At 34.8% G+C, this 23,768-nt stretch overlaps 1 protein-coding gene across 10 annotated transcripts in view; it reads right to left on the reverse strand.

The window, feature by feature from the left end:
• The window catches only part of PTPRM (protein tyrosine phosphatase receptor type M), a 1,053,679-nt gene that overhangs the window by 992,793 nt on the left and 37,118 nt on the right, over positions 1–23,768 (reverse strand). The window lies entirely within an intron of this gene.

Raw genomic sequence — 23,768 nt, forward strand, 5'->3', positions numbered from 1 at the left:
AGAGGATGAGATGAATAGATAGTATCATGGAATCAATGAACATGACCTTGGACAGACCTCGAGAAATACTGGAGGGCAGAAGGGTCTGTCGTGCTATGGTCTATGAGGTCATAAAGAGTCCGACCCAACTGAAAATTTAACAACAATTTACTAACTAGGTGTTCAGATTATGCTAGATATTACAAAGACCAAAGGGGAAAAAATAGCATTAGACTTGGTCCTTGCCCTTAAGGAATTTATTGTTAAGCAGACAAGAGTAATACAGCAAACACTTAACTAAGAGAAATAGTATTGAATAAGAATCAGAATAAAATACTCTGGCTCTGCTATTAGAGGATCTGGGTTTGACTTCTGCCTCTGAGGATAACTACTTGTGTGATACTGGACGACTCACTTAACATCATGGACCTCAACTCAATCATCTACAAAATGAGGAGTTTGAATTAGAAGATTTGAGATCACACCCTGTACTAGATCTGTGATCCTAAGAGAATATCTTATATGATTTAACCATAAGTACTCTAGGAGTTCAGAAAAGGGAAAAGCAAATGAAAGATGGAGTTGTCAGGGAGAATTCCATTCATTTAAACAAACAAACAAAATAAAAATAAATAAAATTGAGTCTTGAATAACTGACAGCATTTGGAAAAGATGGAGAGAAGATTTTGAGAGCATTCCAAGCACTAGGAGCATCTTGAACAGAGAGGCAGGATGATAACATGTTAGAGAGTCATTAGCAAGACTGAACTGAATAAAACAAAGGGTGAAAGTTGGAGATTGCAAGGAAAATTTGGATGAAGCTAAACCTATTCCTAACCTTGATAGGTGGCCTAATGGAGAGTGAGCAGGACTTAGAGAAAGGAAGGCCTAAATTCAAATTCTATTTCTGAAACTTGCCAGCAATGGGACTCCCTGGGTAAATTACTTAACCTGCCACAGCCTGTTTCCCCATAGATAAAGAGTATCTTCCTCAATGGACTGTTGTATGGACCAAAGGAAATGGAATTTGTAAAGCACTTTGCAAACTGAAAGCTATCTATTGTTGTTATCATGAATAATAATGATAACTCTTGTTCAATCATTTCCAACTCTTCATAACCCCATGAATCATAGCTATCAGTAGGATTTTCTTGGAAATGATGCTGGAGTGGTTTGCCATTTTCTTTTCTAGTAAATTACAGCAAACTAGAAAGTGTCTGAGGACGGATTACAGGTCCAGTGTTATTAACCACTGAGATGTAGTTTGTTATTATTATTAATAATGATAAAACTGGACATAGAGGTAGAATTTTGCATTTGCAGTCTGAAGACCTACATTCCAATGCTGATTCTGCTACTTCCTATTTCTATGTCCTTAGGAAAGTCCTTATAACTTCTCTAAGCTTCCATTTTCTCATCATGTAAACTTAAGGGGTTGAACCATATGTTCTTGTCCCTTTCATTTCTAAATCCAATGAGTGGTACAGCTGTAAATGGGAAGCTAAAGACTCCTGAGTAAGAAAATGTCTCTTGGACTCAAAGTACCATCAAATGAGATCCTACAATTTAAGAGGTGATGTTTTTTTCTTCTTTTTTCTCTCTGAAAAGTAATCAACATTTATTCAGCAACAACCATAATCAAATCATGTGTGAGCTCAGAGGATACAAACTCAAAAAAAGATATAGTCAATCTCATAGAAGTGATATTCAATGGAGGGGAAATACAACATATACACAAATAAATATAAGGTGACTAAAGAAATAAAATTATTGGTCAAGATGGTGGGCTTTTTTCTGTTATATTCTCCTAGTTTTATCCAAAATTAGTTGTTGGTTGCATAAAAGAGAGGCAGAGACAGAGAGATGGTAAAAGCTAAGATTAAGTCGAGATGTTGACATGGAAAAATAGGTCCTAACCTGGGAAATAAACAATTGTACATTGCTGAGTAGTAATGTTGTTCCTCATAGGTAAGGGATCAATGAATGTTCACTGTGGTCTGTGGTCCTCATTACCTTGCTATCTCACTGTGGAGACTTATTTTCTACAGAACTCCAGCAATTACAAAAAGACAAGGTGCTTATTATTTCCCTGCAAACTTAAAAAGATCAGGGAAATAGAAACAAGACTCTTTGTCACAAAAGGTCTTTGGATAGTTTGCCTAATATACTTTCCATGCAAAGTACTGGCTTTGCTTCTTGGTCTCCGATTTTCCCAAAGAGACAACATTTTTCTGAGGGAGAAGGGTCTATACTTTCTCCCTTTCTATACTGTTTAGCAAAATATTCTCAGCCACTTGAAACACTTCCTATGGATATATTCAGAGACCAAAGGAAGGATGGTTTCATTTTCTTTCATAATGATATTTTCCTGACCCCCTAGTATACTGATAGACAAAAGAGAAGATTTTATATTTAAAATAGAGAGTCTGAGTACTTTTTAGGTAATTTAAGCCCAAGGCTCAACAAGTGAATACAACTAATATTAGCCATACCATATAAAATGTTTATTCTTTCACTTTTTACTACTAAATTTTAATAACATAGAACTACACTACTTGGAACTCCTTGCATATTCAGCAATACATCACTCTAAGACACTAGCAAAGATAACAAGATAACAGTCCCTCCTTGCCTTCGAGTTTATAATCTTGTACAGCCCAGAAGTTTTTCCTCTGGATTCCAGGCTTTAATCATTAAAAATCTCCCTTACCTGATGATCAGACCCACTAAAAATCTAACAATCTCAAGGGCCATAATTGTAAACTATTCTCTCAACCTGCTAATATCAGTTCTAATGACTCTCCCTAGACTTCTGATCATATCTCAACACACTAGCAACAACAACAATACAACATTGGTACAGAACTTATAAATGTACGAGTGTTTTTATATTTAATTCATTTTGTCCTTGTGTGAACCCTTTAGAAGATTTAAGGATTAGTGTCCCCATTTTATAAATGAAGAAACAGTCTCAGAGAGGTTAGCTAGCCTCCAAAGACTTATAGCTAACAAAGTGGTAATATCAGGAATGGAATCCTGGTCTGTCTCCATCCAGATCAAACAGTTTTGGCTTTTGTCTACTATACTACATTATCTCTATGTGTTTTACTTTCTATAAACTTAAAACTTCAGTCTTAACCATTAAGAGTTTTACATCATCTACAAGAAAGCAAAGTAGGTAATACTCATCACAGAAAGACACACAGGTATAAAAACGAGATTCTAAGGGGCATCAGCAATGGTTCCTTGTTAAGGCCAGAGTATCATATTTGGTGCTATGAGATGTATCAGGAAGGAAGGAATTGGTATTTGTAACCATATCATAATAATAGCAAAATATACCCAAGGGAAGAAAACTTAGGAATTATCCAGGCTAGGGCAGATAACTAACCATGACATCTGCCTTGGGTCTCCTCTGATCCCCTTGTCTTCCTGAATCACACAGTGACTGGTCTAAACTTTTAAGAGTTTTCCCAGATGTTCCCAGGAATTGGTATTCACTCTTTACTTGCTACAGCTGTTTTCTAAGTGGGCTATGCAACTCCTCAGTCAGATCATTTTCCCTAATGTGTTCTCCAAAAAAGTTCTCTTGGCAGTTTCAGAGGCATAGACAGTCATGTCTCTATTTCTAAACCCCCTAAATTAAGTTGATTTAAACAACGTGGGAAATGAGGTATAATTAAATAAATGATTGTTTGCCATATTGGCTAATATGTAAAATAATCATTTTAAACTTACACTTCAGATAATAAAATAAAATAAATTTGGGATAAGTTAAATAAAGAAAAATACATTAGGATGTTTTTAAATAGGTTAGTCTAATTATTGAAAACATAGAAGGGAAATAAATCATTGACTGTGTCAAACTGATGGAAAAATCTTTGGGGAAAAGATTGTCAAATTTGACTATAAAACATTTAAAAATAGTATAAAATAAAACAAATAAAACTAAGCTTCTAAAAAGTGACAGGAAAAGAATATGCGCTATCAACATGTCAAATGAAATGTCAACTTCCAGAATTTACACAGAACTAATACAAATGTATAAAGTCAGTGTATACATGGTCAAAAGGCTATGAATCCATAATTGACAAAAGAAAAAGCACTGAAGTGAATTCTCAAAAAAAGAGTTCCTTAAAAACAAACTGACACAACTATGGAATTCAGCTCTCACTAACAATTGCTAAAGAAAGATAAAAAATTTGCTAGGGTTATGAGGAAATAAGCACACATATACATTGCTGGTATTATGGTAAACTGGTTTGCCCTTTTCAGAAAAACAAAACCTAGAAATGGGCAACAAGAGTTATAATAATAATTATAGTCATATTAAATAATAAATAGCATAATCTCTTTGACGTGGCTTTTACATCTAATAATTCACTATATAGCCTATCTTCACTTCATGTACAATTCCATTTTTGTTGTTCAGTCACTTCAAGTCATACTTGATTCTTTGTGATCTCATTTGAGATTTTCTTGACCAAGACACTAGAATGTTTTGCCATTTCCTTTTCTGGTTTATTTCACAGATGAAGAAACTGAGGCAAACAGGATTAAGTGACTTTCCTAGGGTAAACCAGCCAATAAGTATTTGAGGTCAAATTTGAACCACACTACCTAGAAATATGTGGTATAGTGACTAGAGAATTAGACTAGAAGCCAGTAAGGCTTGAGTGCAAGTCCTACCTCTGACACATACTGTGTAACTAACTATAGGAAAAGCATTTAATCTCTCAGTGTGAGCCTACGCAACTCTTAAAAATTAAGTGGAAGGAAAGGGGATGGACTTACGTTGGTAGAGGGAGTTTCCTTGTCCCTGAAGTTCCATATAGCAGTGATATCACAGACCTGGACATAAGGTATCTCCCTATATATTTCACCATCTTTTAAGAAGAATCACATTTTAAAAATGAATTTATATTGAAAACCTTTTGTTGAGGTGAAATCAAAGGCTTGTTTTTGGCTTGTTTTTGCATTGCGTATGGTGAGAACTGGCATAAAAAGAAACAACTCTTTCTTAAAAATCTCTTCTGTTCATTGACTCTTGTGACCTACTATTTAATTGTTGTGCTATATTTCTTCCAATAAAAAACTTCCTTTAAAAAATTTTATCTACTTGGCTAACTACATTGATCAAATTAAATGAATCATTAATTATTAACAAGCAATGATTAATTTTGATTGCACCCTATCTCTTAGGACTTAGAAATTTTCCAAAAATAATGAAATCTATTTGATCATATTGCTCTCACTAAAACATTATTAATACTAATATTTGGTGAAAACAAAAGGGTTTTTGTCCTTCACTAAATAGAATCTGATACATTTTAAAATATGTATGGTACAGTGGAAAGAGCACTGGGCCCTGAGTCAGGAAGACCTGAGTTTAAATGTGGCCTCAGACACTTAAAACCCTGTGATCCTGGGCAAGTTACCTAATTTCTGTTTGCCTCATTGTCTTTATCTATAGAATAGGGATAATGATAGTACCTACCTCCTAGGATTGTTGTGAGGGTCAAATGAAATAATAATTATAAAGTGCTTTGCCCAGAGCCAGGCACATAGTAAATGTTATATAAATATCAATTATTATTATTGTTGTTTTTACTAACTAAATGCCTCAGAGAAATCACTTCACCTCTATATGCTTCAGTTTCTTCATTTAGAAAATAGGGATAATAATAGCATCTAACTCCTAGGGCTACTATGAGTAAGAGATGAGATAATGACTATGCACTTAGCACAGTGCCAGGCACATAGGTGTTATATAAAATTAGCTATTATTATTATTACCTTGATTTATCCTTTTAATTCTGTGTAAGTTTTATAGTATATATAACATTGAAACATCATTATGTATTTTACAGATGTAATTGAAATAAACCAATATACATATATTGGCATGCATATCCAAAAGTTGTGTTGTTGTTGTTTTGAAAGATGATGTACATTATCAAAAAGATTTGGGGAACACTGGGTTTGAGGACATATGCAGAAACACCTGAAACTTTAACACCTGTATCCCATGGTTCAAAGTGACTAAAAGAAAATATAAAGGAAGTTTTGTCTCATTTCTATTCATAATGAGTCATGTTATGATCTATTCCTCTTCACTTGGCCATCCAAGGGGACAAGTATCAATTTGGGTGAAAGGATCTCATTATAAGCATTTATACCTTTAATTAAAAAGTTTTTTCTACTAAACACTAGATGTGTTTTTAGTGTCAAGAAAGTCTTTATCCTGAAATAAATGAATTTCCTGAATTAGGGAACAGGTGTGGAAGGTATCCTCCATCATCCTGTATTTTATTTGAAGAGGATGAGTGTCTTTTGCACAGGCAAGCAAAAGTAAGGAAAAGTCTGGAAGGAAATCTGTAGAATGGTTCCTTTTCTGTCCCTTGCTCAGGAGAGGTCAGTAGAAAGAAAAACATATAACAAGCAAGTTTTGTTTAATGTGCCCAGTGTCTTTTATCCATGGTTGAAAAGATGAGCAATATTTTGAAGGAGCCAGAGCAATGGAATGAACAGCTTACTGGTGACATCTGCAGCTTTTCTTTTAGAAGAGGAGACATCTTGGCACTCAGCAAGCACATGACGACTTGTAAGGTAACAAGCCCATACTTAAGAGAGACCTCTAATTCTGTAGCTCTTCAAGCCTGGACGCAAGGACAAATCTTCATTCATATGCTCTTTGCATCTAGTAGACATGTTTACTTGGTACTAGGGTGATCACACCATTGTACACCTTCCACATTTTATTCACAGACTTTAATGCACCTAGGCTAAGAGAGGAGATACACCTGCATTTATGGATATCACCCCTTACTTAACACTGTAGTTGTCAGGTCACCAACACAGAGAAAACACAATTCAAGAACATTGCAGGAGCAAAAATCTCATCCAGAAGAATTTAAACCAAGAAATCTATACTAAGAACCAACTCTGAATAAAATAATAACTGGGAAGAGTGAGCTTGGCTCAGTTAATTCTCTTTAAAAGGTATGTTACTGGGACAGCTGGGTGGCTCACTGAATAGAGAGCCAAGCCTAGAGATGGGAGGTCTTGGGTTCAAATTTGAACTTGGTCACTTCCTAGCTTTATGATCTTGGGTGAGTCACTTGACCCCAATTACCTAGCCATTACTACTCTTCTGCCTTGCAACTAATACTTAGTATTGATTCTAAGAAGAAAGGTAAGGGTTTAAAGAAAAAAAAGTATGCTGCTTTCAATCATTTCATCAACATTCTATCCCATGGAGAAGAGAAGTGATCTTCCAGGTGCATATATCATATCCTGATTCCAAATACACTATGAACTACTAGGCAATATCTATGCATTGTGCTACTCAGGATGAAAGAAAAAATGGAAAAGACCAATAAAATTATTATAACAAAGACCTCCATCCATAAGGATAGAGCAATAATAAATAAATGGATTCCATATTATGGTATCTGAAGTGTGAAAAAGAAAAATCAGCATTAAAGCAAAAGATAAGAATAGCAGGTAGATCAGATCAGTTATACACAAAGGATCTATGCTAACGATGTTGAGAACTAAACAAGCTAAAGACTTGAGAACATTGAGGGATCAATTGTCAGGATAACTGAAAGTGGATATCAAATGAATTTTAAAAAACTAAGATGGATCATATTATTACAAAAAAAAACAACTAAAAATATCAATTACTACTGCTCCATTTGCTACTTTCCCTTTATACTAATTCTTTACATTTACTAAAGGAGTCCTTGATGAAGGTATTAAAAAAAGAGAAAAGAAAACATTAATTGGTACTCTACAACATACCACACCTTCTCAAACATACAATTAACTAGGAAGATGCAATGAATGGTAAGTCCTAAAGACGAAAGGCTCATAGATCTTAGAGCTGAAAGAGATACCCTTCCTCTGCAGAGGCCACTGGGTCCAACCCTTTCATTTTTCAGATGAGGAAATCTCATTGTGCTTATTACTTACAGCTCTATAACTATAAATAGCATTTGATTTGATAAAATCAAATTTGATAAAGCAAAACATTGCCTTCAAGACTTTTTTCTAAAGAGATTTCTTCTGTTTGTACATCAGATCATGCAAGAGTATTCAAGAGACATTAGAGAAATAACTGTGTTCAAAGATCCCCTGAATGTAAATCTGGGCACAGAATAGGGAGCAAAATTAAGCCAAACTTTTCTTTAATAGTGATAGGTATATAGTATTACTCTAGTGCTATAAAATTTGCAAAGAGCTTTACAAATATATGTCACTTTATCCTCACAACCACAATGGGATATAGGGTTTTATTATTATCCCCATCTTATAGATGAGGGAGGTGAGGCAGAGATTAAGTTACTTGTTCAGGGTCATAGAATTATTAGGTGTCTGAGGCAGGGTTTGAACTCAGGTCTTCCTAGTTCTAGGTCTAGCATTCTGAACCAAAAACACTGTGCCCCTGCCCCTGTCAATGCTACATGAATTCAAAGAGAAAGATGAATTCTCTTTAAACAATGAAGTCATCAAATGTTCTTGATTATAGATAGCACTCACTGTACTGATTGTTGTGGTGCCCCCAAAAATGCATGCCTCCAACATGAGATCTATAGCCACTCAAAATATTTCAGCCTGTTGACAGAGAAAAAGAGACAGAATGCCTATTTCCAGACCACAGTATGCAACAGAATGGGCAAACCCATTTCCATTCAAATATCTTGGATAGAAACTACAGAGAGAAAATCATCTAGTGAATAGGAGGAAGAGGGAAAGCTAAAGTACATTTGGGAAACAGAGCAATGCTTTTACTGACTGCAAGCTTTTCCTTAAAACAAAGGTCATTTTTTCAAACTAAGACTATTCTGGTGATGCTTCATGGTTACAAAACATGGAATATAATTCTCCAGAGAATTAAGATGTCAAATCATCAAATAGCAACTATATAGAAATGGCATAGAATATAATAAAGTAATATGTACCCAGAAAAAAAGTGGAAAAGTTATACCAAAAGAGTCATATAAACCCTGGATGCTGCAGCTATCTATGCCAAGACAATAGATCTAGAACAATGAAATTCTCAACCTGTTTGGTATCATGGACTTCTTTAGAAGGCTGGTAAAACATATGGACCCTTTTGCAGATTAATGCTTTTAGATGCATAAAATAAAATACATAGATCATAATGGAAGCAAATTATGCAATGCAATTATCAATTTTTTTAATTGATAGATGCCATGTTAGGAAGAAAAAGAATAGTGGGTAAATTCCTCATGAGGACAAGGGAGACATAGAATAAGAATCAATCTATACCACTGGAGGGAGCATTTACAGAAATGAGATTACAAATGCAATAAAGTAAGGAAGTTAGAGATGTTAAAACAGGGAAGAAATACATTTTATTTCCCAACATTTATTAGTTAAAATCCATGCTAAGAAGCCTACAACTATATCATAATACTGTCCCTCCCCCAAACTAATGAAGGATGTTACTAATACAGCTAATATCTTGCAACACTATACTAACTTGCCAGACATTCTTTTTAGACTTTAAAAATCATTACAATTTTATAGAGCGGAGCAATTAGGAGCACCACAATATTTATTAATATTCAACAGAATAAGAAGGAAAGACAATCATTTAAAACACGTCTGTAGGATGGTTGAGGTTTTCATTAAAATCACCAACTTTTATTACATTATCAATCCAAGGGAGATGAGGAGAGAGGTCTGATTTTTTTTCAAATCTGTTCCTACTTTAACATAATGAAAACTCCAGGTGATTTAAGAATTTGTTACTGAAGGAAAAGAGACCTTTAGAAGCATCATCCATTTTCTTGATCTGAAATTTAATTAGAAAAAAAAATTCAACATCCAGCTATAGCCAAAGTTGAATGAGAGTTATCAACAACTTGGCTGACTGTTCTCTTCCGTCTCCATGGAAATGAATGATGAACCAGTAAGAAATATTTTGGGGACCTCTTTTAAGAATTAAATCCTTTAGCTTTCTCTTTCATTTGCAGTTATATACACACATATATATAGGTGTTTATGTACATATATGTGATACATATATATATACACATACTACATTGTATATAGTTCTGGAATTATAGAAAAACTTTATCCTCTGCCACCTAAGTTTCTAAATATCCCCAGTACTCAGAATTTGATATCATCTTTTATATGGACATTTATATGGAAATTATATGCTTAATGTAGGCAATCTATAATGAATGCTCTTTCAAAAAATTATTTCACCTCTCTTGACATCAGTTTCCTTATTTTTATAATTAAGGAGCTGAAATAAATAATGTCTAAGATCAATTACCATTTAATTTAATATCTATGAATTCTATTACTTAATTGGGAATGTGAGATAATTTTGTTGTTCTTTGCTAAAAAGAATACTTCAGGTGTTATTACTGATATTTACATACCTCCAAATGACTTCTCTCATCTTAGTTTTCTATACTTCATGCTTAGCACAACTCCATAGTATTTGTTTACAGAAGACTAACAATATCCAAAACAAAGTTATGAACTTGATGCCATATACACCTCTTGGCACCTGTCATGTAGCCAAGCAGTCAATGTGTCTCTCATTTAACTCTCCAGACTTTAAATCAGTCTCCACAGATACCAAATTTAGCCTAAAGCTTTGCACGGCATGAAAAGAATTGTTAGTAGACCTCGTGTGTAATCCAACATTTCTAGGGGATCATTTTCAGTCTCCCCAAGTTAAAGGCGATTTGAGTTACTCCTTTTTCCCCTATAAAAGAGCAAACAGATTCAGGTTTAATTCCCACTGTCTTTTCTGGTCCCCGTCTCTAAGCATTCACTATGATCAATGTGTCCTGCTTTAAAATAAAGCTTCGATGAAAAATGATATCAAATATGTGTATACAATGTATACATGCACAGTCTTCCCTTAAAATCTTTCTCAATTGCCTAGACTTTGAGGAATCCATTCCAGTGCAGCACAAGCCCTGGCAGGTCCTAGAAGCAGAAAAGGCTTTGAATATGGTCCAGGAATGTACTATGTGACTATCATCTTTGGGACAGCCTGACTAAATGATGACAGACAACATCAAAAGGTTGGCCACTAAGTGGTGACTATTTTTTTTTCTGTAATGGCACCCCATGAAAACTTCTTACACAGACATAGAGAAAGGAATGGTTATGTTCACAGATAAAATCTTAAGGTTGTAAATGTTGTATAGAGCATAAACATTAGTATATACATATAACATATGAATGAAAGAGAGAGTGATAGATATCTCTTCTAATGTCTATCTTTGGGTATTTAGTGACAGAGACAGAGAGAGTGTGGGAGAAAGATAAGGAGAGAGAGAGAGAGAGAGATACTTGTATGCAGGTGAGGTTCTTATAGGGGAACAGTTAAGGGAAAACCCCTCTGGCAGTTGAATGAAGTCTGTGGATCCCTTCTGAAAATATTTTTAAAATCATTTAAGGACATAATGAATTTAAGTTAAAAGTTAACTTGAAAAAAACATTTTATTTTCTCATTCAAGATCATAGACCCACTGATATCTATCTAATGGACCTCAAGTTAAGGGCCCTTTATTATGAGATATAAAGATATTAATATATAGATGAGATATATAAAATGAAAAACATGATTAAAGCATATCTATTTCTCACATATATGTATATATGTAGGTATGTATACACTATATACATTTATATGTATGTGTGTGGTTCTCTTTTTTTCACTTATTTGTTTATTTACTTGGAAGTATTACTTTAGTACTTTAAGGTACTCTGATTCTTCTGTAAAGACTCCTTAATTTCTGTATGCTATATATATAGAGAGAGAGACAAAAATAAGTGTCTCATAGAAATGTTTGGTAGAGAAAGGCTGGCTAGAAGGAAGAGAGCCCAAAATTAAATTTTATAAATGAAAGCCAGAGAACGTGATCTAAAGACCCATGAAAAGGCTGCTCACAACACAGCATCTGTTATGCTGCCACAGCCAGAATCCTGGATAGGATGGGAGATGAATGCGCCATTGTCCAGATACAGGCTTAGGAGAGTTTCAACAAGTCAGTATGTGTTTCACAGGGAAAGTCTTGAATTTGATGAAACCCCTAAGTTCAAACTATCAGAAGGGATGGGGTTTGTCTGTTTTAAGTAGGGAGCAATCAGCAACAGAGAAAAATGAAGTGGGGTTGATGGACTAGGAGGCAGGGAGAGGGAGGAGAAACTGCACTGACTAGTAGGCTTCACAGAGACAAATCCTTGCTGCTCAAAGCCCAGTGGGAAGGTCCAGAGAAGAGACTGGCCTCTTCCACCTCTCTGAACTTCTGCCATCAATTTTCTTTGCAGGATGATTCTTATGCTTCCCTTTCCCTGTCCCTTAGACCTATAAGGAGGCTACTGGGTGCCAGAGGCAATGAAGTATCTAACAGGACCAGAAACATGAATATATTTAAAAACCTGTATTCTGTTTTTTTTTTTAAAAAAGGTGAAGGAGCTCTCATGCAAAGTGAATCATGCTCCCTCAGAGGATTTTTTAGATGCCAGATATACCTACTCTTTGGAGTATGGAGAAGAGAAATTCCTAGAACCCTAGTAGGCTAGTACCTCCACCAAAAGAAATCTCAAAGTATATGCATGACCAGCCTGAAAGGGATTTCAGTCATGCACTGAGAATGATAACAAGTACAATGAAAGACCTGAAATGCTAATAGAATTAGAGAATGATAATTAGAGTATTGGATACATCCTTCATGGCAGATTTATGGAAAATATGGGCAATAATGGGGCTTAAAAGGTTGCCTCTACATCTGGCATAGGTAAAAGGAAAAATCATGACTTTATCAGTGCAGTAAGGAAGGAAACTGTAATTTCCTCTTTCCATAAAGAGAAGAGATAGGAACTGGGTCTGTGATTGGCACAGAGAATTCCTGGAATGAGAAGATTCTCTCTGCCAATGAAAGTCAGTCAATACTGTCTGTGTTCTCTATCCACTGTAAAACCTGGTTGCCACTATAAAAGTGGTAGTAATTTTCAATTAATCAGGTAATAAGTGACTAAAATATGTGGCATAATCTGGAATTTTTTTAAATAACAAAAAAAGTGTTCAATAAATGTCAAATAGGACAAAAGCAATATTGTCATGGGATCTAAGTGCAGTCCAGCATCAAGAAAGTAACTAGATCACAAATCTCATAAACACCATATCTAGACAATATTAAAAAATGCTTTCTGTAAGGGATTTTGAAAGGAATTGTATTCATAGAAAGTATTTAGGATTAGATATTTTATTAAAATATTGCTCTTTGATATGGCCTGGAAAAAGTACTTTCTATCTGCTATGTTCCCTCAAAAGTTCAGATCAGTGATAAAGGAAAATTTGTAGATATTAAAATGGGAACATGGACGATAAGGAAAAGACTTCAAGTATTATCTCAGGCCCAGGAGCCATGTGATCATCCTTGCACACTATACGTTTACATATGTGTATGGGTGCTTATCCATTTACTTATTTAAATAAATGGACCCAATGTGCTTTGGGGACCCTGTTGTCACAGCATTCAGTAGCACTAAGACTAAAATTGTCTGTGATGAAGCTCAGAGTGAATGTCATTGATTGAGTGTTGTTGCATGGCAGCTGTCTTAAAGTATCTGGAGGCATGTCAGGTGGAAGAGGGATTAGACCTCTGCCTGACACTACAGGGCAGAAATAGGGACAATAGTGAAAAGCCTCTGGCGGTCCTATTTAGGATTTATTTAAGAGAAAACTTCCTAACAATAAGGGCTATCCAAAAATGGAATATAAGTTTGCCTTGGTAGGTAAAGAGATCTTCAAGGATATGGTAAATGACTGCTTATTGGCCAGATTACAGAAGGAGATTATTATTGCCATGCAGTTAGGATTACATGGCCTCTGAGATGTCTTTAAATTCTCTGATTAAAAATTATGATTGACATTAAAGACAAAATCCTCCTTTTATAAACATTACTAAATGTAATTCTCACAAACTCTTTATTAAGAAAAGAAATACCCTCCAAACAAAGTCAGTGTTAAACTCCTTTATATCTAGACTGAAGTCAGGGAATCTAAATTAATTCTGACATATTATCTTTGATTCACCAGATTTATGTACCAGAAATATGGGAGTATATTTTATAATGGCATGAAGGAACTATAAATGACTTCATCACTTAGTCCAAATTCTGACAGTAATACCTAAATGTTTACAGAGTGCCAACAATGCAAGAGTCTCTAGAGGAAATATATATCCCTTTTTTGGAATGGACTCATTGCTGAAAAAAACACACAGATCACCATTCATCTTAAACCAGATACTGAACTAAGGATTATAGAATTGTTTTGCTTATTACAGAATACTAAATTCAGAGGCCAAAGAACTCTAAAATATTTTTCTTGACTATACAGAGGGTACTAAACAATATTTTTTTTTTGCTGAATTGAGTTGATTCATCAAACTTATTAAGTTTTTAATCAAAAATCACACTGAGTAGAAGAGCAACAAAGAACAAAAAAATAATAAATTACCAGTACTTAAAGGGTGCAGTCCCTTTATCTTTTTGAAATCAACAAAATCTGACTACACTTCAGTTAAATGACTTTGTCCAAATACTTATGAAAAACAGAACTGGAGTGTCTATGAATTATATTTATTTCAATGATCACAGTAATTATCATTAAGTATCATAAAGTGGCCTCCAAAGAACTTGGCCCAATACTGAGCATGCATTGGGTGGTTAATAAACAACTAATTCAATTCAAATGAATAGAAAACAGTCAAGAACTTTTATTTAAAATCAGTTGCATTTACCTTGATTTCTGAATTACTCAAATGTGTTCATCTGCTAAAATATTGTAAGTAAACAGTCCCAGGGGTTAGCAATCAGCATATTATAGGACATATTGCTTGGATTAAAGAGTTACAAATTATACCAAACCAAATATAGGTAAAGATTTTTTTCTGTACTTCTGACAAACAAGAGGGAATATCAATATATCTGTGCAATATAACTAGAAATGGAGAGAGAGCTGGGTCTATATTCAGGAGGATTTAAATTGAAATGTAGCCTCAAATATTTAAAAGCAGCTATGTGACCCTGGGCAAGCCACTTAAACTCTTTGACAGTTTCTTTAACTGTAAAATTGGAATTTAATACTTACTTCCCAAGAGTATAAAAAGCACTCAGCATAGTGCCTGGGTTATAGTAGGCACTATATAAATGAATATTCTCTTCCCCTCCCTTGTTGTTGTTCAGTCATGTCTGACTCTCTGTGACACCATTTGGGGCTTTATTAGCAAAGACACTGAAGTGGTACTTCCTTCTCCAGCTCATTTTACAAATGAGGTAACTGAGACATACAGAGCTAAATGACTTGCCCAGGGTCACATAGTTAGAAAGTGTCTGGCCAGATTTGAACTCAGAAAGATGAGTCTTCCTGACTCCAGGGCCAGCACTCTATCCACTATGCCACCTACTCGCCCAAAATGAAAATGAAAGCATGACAAACCAGCTGCTCTTAAATCTTATTTGGCATTCATCTCTAGTATTCTGATTACAAACTTCTAATGGATTTTACAAGGAGGTTTGTATGGAATTATTCTTTAGCTGATTTATCCAAGTCTTATTATGAATTATCCAGGCCTTTCAACTTTTCAAGGCTTTTGGTCAACAGAGGCACAGAATCATAGACTTTTATTGTTACCAGAGACTTCAGCAGCCATCTGGTCTAACCCATCCATGATCCAAAGTGGCATTCTTATGAGCAAGCCCAGAAAAGAAGGCAGAGGAATAAAACTGGAATATGTTCATTTCTGGTATTTTTACACATGCACAGTTTCCAAATGAAACTGATGAATTTGATGGATTTGGGAGAAGCTACTGTTTTATCATCATCAATCAATTATACTTCAGCTAAGTAGCAAATGCTGTTTTCAGTCAAAGTTTATAGTTTACCGATTTGTTTCCAAAGCAGCTTCTGATTTCTGGATTTCCAAATCACACTAATGAACTAGCTGTTGAAATAGACAGACGGATAGCTAAGATGGCATAGTGGATAGAGTGATGAACCTGGATTTGGGAGGACTCCCCTTCCTTAGTTTAAATCTAGCCTCAGACATTTTCTAGCTGTGTGACCCTGGACAAGTCACTTATCTCTGTTTGCCTTGGTTTCCTCATCTGCAAATGAATTGGAGAAGGAATGGCAAAACACTATATTATCTTTTCAGGAAAACAACCCCAAATGGGATCACAAAGTCTTAGATGCAACTAAAACAACTGAACACCAATTAATTGTTTCATGATTTGTATATTGTCTAGCTCACTGGGAGTGCAGTGTAATCCATTCCAAGGCTTTTCTTTAGTATTTTATATCATAAGGATCAGATGCTGTGAAAAGGGCATGCATTGGGGGGAAATTTATTTATGCAAAGTCATAATTAAAATAAATTAATGAGCTCATAAATGATTAGTGAAAAAGAAGATGGTGCAGAACAATTGAAGGAGCATAATCTTGGAGTCAAAAGGCCCTGAGTTTATTTCAAGTTCTGCTACTGACTACCTGTGTGACCTGAGAGAAGCCACTTAAACACTCTAGGAGGGCTTAATTTTCTCATTTTCAAAATGATGTGGTTGCCCTGGAGGAGAGTTAGTCTTTCTGTGTGTCATAGATCCCTCAGAATGTCTTAGTAAAGCCTAAAGACCCTTCCTAGAATAACGGTTTATTGATCAGACACTGAATTTCTTTCTTGAGATCAACTACCAATCATTCAAACTCTGCCACAGAGAGTTCAACCCCAGTGGGCTGGTCACACTGTTCAAATGACAAGCATACATTTGCCTAAAAGACTATTTAACAGGGAAAGACAAGAGCTCATGGGAATTGGAAGAAGCGATACAAGAGCACGCAAAATTTATCTGAAGAACTCTGGTATCATTTGTGAGACAGGAGACACCTATGCAGGTTGCATGGAATGCCAGCATCGAGAAGGTGCTATTCTCTATAAGCAAAACAGAATCATAGTAGCACAAAGGATCCATGAGATGTGCGGATTAAAAGACATCTCCATCGCAAACGTTCTTTAGGAGCATTCATGCCTAACCTGTGGTGGAACGTTCTGAGTTCATGTTGATCTGGTCAGTTACAGCTGGACACACTGTACATTGACCTGTATAAATGGAAATTTTGAACCCTAGACTTCAATCACCAGAAGTCCTTGGTATTTCCCAGAATTCCCTATAGTCTCTCCTCCACGTTGGCAAGATCACATTATTGGTATTTAACTGACAGTAATGCCTCCCACTCTCTCTTCCTTTGCAATGATGCATCAAGTATAGTGGTAAGCTAAGTGCAGGGATTTTAAATGGGCTAATCAGCAATGGGAACGTGGTTTTTATTTTGTATCTTCTTTATTCCTTGATTTTCTAATGATCCTTAATAAACCTCATAAAATATAATATTTTTATTCTTAGAGATATAATTTAATTTTACAGACCCCTACAGATGATGGCACTTTGGTCCTTTTCAATACAAAGAATGACAGCCAACCACTGCCTAAATTCATAATTGAAGGAAATGACAAATTTCAGTTAGAGGTTAGTGAAAAAAAAAGATGTAATTTTTTCATCCAAGTTGACAGACCTCCTAAAATATATACATTAACCCTAAGGGATCCATGAATCCCAGGTAAAGAGTCCCTAGATTTCTTAAGTTCCTCTCCAGCTCTAAGTCTACAATTCTAACATCAAAATATGTTTCTACTACAATATTTAGATTTCACAGCTCATGTATACATAAAAAGCATAAAAAGTAAAAATAAGGTATCTACCTAACATTGCTAAGTATGATTTTCTGTATTAAATGTTTTATGCATCTTTGTTGGTAGGAAGGAAAGAAAGAGAAAGCAAAATATATTTTAGTGCTTGATACAAACTATGACTTTTTTAGATAAAATTATGGGCAATAAAAACTAAATTGTATTCATGCACTTAGGAGTTTAAAATGATATGATCTTAAAACATGGAATCATTAAACACTATGATCCCAGCTAGTAAAGAATCTCTATGTGTTTTCTTTTGCATGTTAGCCTGGAGGGGTGGGAACAGAGGAGGAAATCATGTGAGTTTAGTAGTTATCTAAAATGTCAACATATTCTTTCCTCCATTTATCTTGAAGCAATATGGTACAGTGGATCAAGAGCTTATCTCAAAGCCAAGAAGACTTGGGTTAAGTCCCATCTCTGATACATAAATAGCTATGTGACCCTGGACAAGTCATTTAGCACTTCCCACCTCCCCACCCCCAATGCTCTAGGATTCTTAAGTAGACAAGAACATATAGATTTGAACAGTAAAGGAAATTTCCTTATCAGGGAGGTCCTCACACCAATGATATCACAGATTCAATCTCAGTCCCTAAATTGTAAATTAAGTTTAACAGTAATTTTTTATATTTTTTTCTATTACATGTAAAATTTTTAACATTAGTTTTCTTAATCATGAATTCCAAATTCTTTCTCTCCCTCCTTTTCTTTAATCCTCACTGAGAAAGTAAGCAATTTTTATATCCATCATGCAAAACATTTCATCTTAGTCATTAACATGTTAGTAATAAACTAACTAAAATGTGAGTTTATTTTTCTCACCCCAATTTAGGTACCCTATTTGTATCATAGAAAAAAAATTAAAAGAGTGCCTTTTTTATTATTGTAGGGAATGTATGTAGTTATTTATGTTGAACTTCATTGTTCTTTGAATGCTTGATAAAATTCATTCGTAAATTCATTTTATCCTGGAATTTAGTTTTTTTTTCTCTTCCTTCTCTGAGGGAGATCATTTATGGCTTATTCAATTTCATTTTCAATACTGAGTTATTTAAATAGTCTATTTCACCTGAGCCTATAAAAATGACCACTTAAACATAGCCCATGTACTCTTTCCTACTATGTACAAGTTGACCCTCAGGGCTACTAAAAATTGGAAAGCTGCAGCTTAGTTTTCATTTCCATTTTTTTCCAAAAACATCAGTAGGTACTAAAACATCAGACAGGGATTCACATTTCTATTGGTACATAACTCTTGTTTCAAAATGAAAGGGGCACGCACAGTGCAGTGTCCTTAATGTGTAGAGAAGATATGACTGCTGACATTATTAAGCCATTTTTAAAAGAATGTTTTACTTTTGAATCAACAAGAAAGATGGTGTATTATAAAGAACCATTCCCACGTTCACTACTTGTCTTTGTGGTCATTGACACATCTGATTATAGGCACCATCTGTAGCAATAGAGAAAAGGTTTTCCTCCATAAAAATTTTTCTCTTCTTTCTGTGAAGTCCACTGACTCATGAAAGAACCTGTAACCCTGACCTCATTAGCACCATGTTTTAGCAAACTGCTGCAAACGAGCCTTCGTTTAGACAAGACATGGAATGCTTTGAATTATCAGAAAGTTATTAGAGCAAAGTGGACAGGTTTTCATACAAGCATATTTTATTCTTAAAGATGTCCAAACTGGACTAAAGTTGAGGGTTTGTTTTCTTCTTTTGTTTGATTTTTGCAACTACAAAATTCTGGAGTGAGTTTCTAATGCGAATCTTTTTTTTTTCTTTTTGCCTGATACCAAAATCAAATTTTCTTGCTCCCAATTGCTGTAGTGGCTAAATCTAGTCCTATTTTAGGGGCATATTACTTCTGTCACCTTGGAGCAGAAGTGCCTAGAGCTGTCACAGGAAAGGAATGAGGTCACTCAATGGTAAAAGCCCTATTTTCTCACATATTCGTTTCATTCTCCTATTACCACTGCCTCTTTTTTTCATTCCCGTAGCAATGAAAAGGACATACTTTCATGTGGAAGTGGTAGCAACTACTGTGGACACCAACCAATTGAGTTAATTTTGAGAACTACCTTTTCAAAAAATTTAAGGAACTATAGGAAAATAGGAACATTAATTCATTGTTAGAAGAGCCATAATTGATACAGCCAGCCTAGAAAGCAATGGAACTAAGCACCAAAAGTCATTCAATTGTGCATGCCTTTCGAATCAATACGACCTCTGGGGCCCCATCCCAATGAAATAAAAGGAAAAGGAAAAGGATGGATATTTACAAAAATATTGATAGCAACTTTTTTTGTAGTAGCAACGAAATAGAAACTATGGAGTTGCCTATTAATTGTTAAATGGTTGAACACGTTATGAATTTGAATGTAACAAAATACTATTGTACCATAATAAATAATGCAAAAGAAAATGTCAAACAAAACTAGGAAGACTTATATGAACTGGACAAAACAAAACAGCAACTTATACCATAACAATGTCACAGAAACAATAAACAACTATGAAAGATGTAAGCATTCTGATGAACCCAATTAGTAATTATAATTCCAGAGGATGGAGGATGAAACAAATCAAGTTAAGAAAAAGGCAGCCAGCAATTGGGGTAATCAGAAAAGACTTCATGCAAAAGATGTTATACCAAAAATAATGGAATATCATTGTGCTTAAAAATAGAAGAAAAAAAAAAGGTCATTTCAGGAAACCTGGGATGATTTGTATGAATGGATATAGAAGGATGTAAGTAGAACTCAGAAGATAATTTGCATAATCGTATCAACATTGTAAAAAAATAATTTTATAAAATATAAGGGCTTCTCTTATTGCAATGACCTTCTCCTTAAAAAGAAGCAATAAACTCAAGATAAAGAATGAGAAATTCATTTTTCTCTGTGGCCAGTATAGGGATATATTTTGCTTAACTCTGCAGATCTGCTCCATGGGTTTTATCTTTCTTTCAATTTGAGAAAGAGGAATTGGAAAGGAGGGAGGTGAATTAGCCATGGGGTAACCAACATTTTAGAAAAAGAAGAAGAAAAGAGGTTCATTGAAAATGCACAAACTCAAGAATCAGACAAAGGTCGATAGTAAACACAAACAATCAAGATAGCTTCAGATATAACATTTTTAATTTATTAAAGAAAAGTAAGCATTTGTTATTCAGATTCACAACTTCATAAACTTTTCCAATTCTGCTCTACAGTTAAAAAGCATAAATCTAGAAATAAAGTGATACCATAAACAAATTAGGGGAACACAGAAAAGTTTACCAGTCAAGCTTATGGATAAAAGAAGAATTTATGACCAAACAAGCAAGAAAGAACATTATGAGAAGAAAAATGGATAATTTTTGAATACAGTAACTTAAAAGGGGTGTGGGGGCAGCTGAGTAGCTCAGTAGATTGAAAGCCAAGCCTAGAGACTGTAGGTCCTAGATTCAAATCTGGTCTCAGACACTTCCTAGCTATGGGACCCTGGGCAAGTCACTTAATCCCTCCTATCCCTTACCACTCTGCTACCACAGAACCAATACTTAAAAATACAAATATATACAATATACAAATATATAGAGAACAGAGTCAAATTTATAAAAGTACAAAGCATTCCCCTATTGATAAATGGTCAAAGATATGAACAGGGAGTTCTCAAATGGAGAAATTAAAACTATCTATAGTCATGAAAAAAATGCTCCAAATTATTACTGATGAGATAAATGCAAATTAAAATAACTCTGAAATAACATCTCACACCTATGAGATTGGTTAGCATGACCAAAAAAGAAAAGTATAAATGTTGGAGGGGGTGTGGGAAATTTGGGAAACTGTTGGTGGAACTATTAATTGATATAACTATTCTGGAGAGCAATGTGGAACTACGTCAAAAGGGCCATACAATTATGTACATACCCTTCAACTCGACAATACCACTACTAAGTCTGTATCCCAAAGATAACAGATGGGGGAAAGGCCCTACTTGTACAAAAATATTTTAGCAGCTCTTTTTGTAGTGGCAAAGAATTGGAAACTGGAAGGATATCCATCAATTGGGAATGGCTGAACATGTGATATATGATTGTAATGGAATACTATTGTGCCATAAGAAATGATGAACAGGATGAGTTTTTTAAAACCTAGAAAGGATTATAGGAAGCGATGCAAAGTGAAGTGAGCAGAACCATAAGAACAGTTTAGACAGTAATAGAAGTTTTATACAATGATCACCTATGAAGAATTAAACTATTATCAGGAAAATAAAGTTCCAAGATAACCACAAGCCCCTCATAATAAAAAATGCTATCCATAGTCAAAGAAGGAACTGTTGGTGTCTGATCACAGCTCAAAGCTAAATTTTATTTCCTTCATAAGTTTTTAATTATTTGTGTGATGTGTCTTCTGTTACAACATGAGGAATATGGAAAGAGTATTGCATGAAAGCACTAGTATAAGCTATATCTGTCTATTCACAGCTTTGGAAATGGGGACAAAGAAGAAGGGAAAGAGGTAATCTGAATCGCAAAATGTCAGGAAAAAATTATCAATAATTGTTTCTACATTTAATAAAATTTTTAAGTTTTTTTTAAATGAGAACATATTAGTTGGGGCAGGTGAACTATATTTTTATTAGTGAGGAATTATAAAGAACTTTGAACTTAGAATATTTCTTGAGAAATCAAAAAATTGAATGTGGGTTTTTGAGGGGAAATATGAATGTAAAGGGTCCATAGGAATAAGATTCTATGAAAAATGAAAACTTCTGAAATATTGTATTGATGTGAGAACAAGTATGAATGAATCATCTTCTGAAGTAAAATGGGTGTTTACTTTTTTTAAAAAGCATCTGGAATTTGTTAACAAATGTCTTTGAATAGGAAAAAAAAAGTATTCTGTGAATAGTGATGCAGTATTCAGGCTGTTATCAGCCATGCCTTGTTCACATTATATAACCTGGCCATCTCCTTTTCCAATCACACTTTTACCTGGATCTTTTATGGCACTGTCTGAGTACAAGTCATTAATGCTATAGCCTACTCACAACCACCATCTATCTCTCTCTACTACTATTTGCTAATCTACAAATCTGATCCTCCAGACTCTGTGATCTTCCATTATTTATAGCCATATAATGCTTGGAACCATAGGAAGCACTGCACACTTTCCCAAATACAATCCAAACCTGCTATTTCCTTCCATTTCAATTTTAGATTTAGCATCCTAAATGATTATCTTTAGCATCTGTCCAAGAAACATGTACTGATGGTCAATGGGCTGCCTGTCTAAGTGCATATCATTGTCTAGATAGTAATATTTTGTCACTTATATTTTTTCTGCATGGATTGTTAAATGGCCAATCTTGAGTGGTCATGAATATCACTGAGGATTCTCTGTAATATTCTGGGGCTTAATGCAATTAGTTCATTTGTGTCTGACCTTATTGAGGACATCATCATCCACTCAAAACTATGTTTCATAATCTGGTAATAATGTCACATCAACAAGCATTTATTCAGCCACCTACTATGTGCAAGACACTGAAAACGGTGGAAGAAACCCAAAGAAGTGGAGGCAGAGTGTTCTGGCTTTCAAGGAGTTCACAATATAATGGGACAATATGCAAACTATGTACAAACAAGCCACATAAAAAATAAATTTTGAGTAGTTTCAGAAGGAAGGTCCTAAAAATAATGAAGACCAAGAAAAATATCTTGAATAAAGTGAGACTTTCACTTTGGTTTGTAGGAAATCAGGGGTCAGAGATGAGGTCAGAGAGAGTTCCAAGCATAAGTGATAGCCAGTGATGGGGCATCTTATGGGAGGAACAGCAAGTAGTCATTGTCACTGGATCATAGAGCAGGTCAGGGGTAGGAGGAAAAGTTTGGGGAGGTGAAGGACAGAGATATAGGCTGTAAGAAGACTGAAAAAGAAGGAAAGGGTCAGGATATGAAGGGCTCTAAAAT

Source organism: Monodelphis domestica, chromosome 3 (genome assembly GCF_027887165.1).
Source record: "Monodelphis domestica isolate mMonDom1 chromosome 3, mMonDom1.pri, whole genome shotgun sequence".
NCBI classification, from domain to species: Eukaryota; Metazoa; Chordata; class Mammalia; order Didelphimorphia; family Didelphidae; genus Monodelphis; species Monodelphis domestica.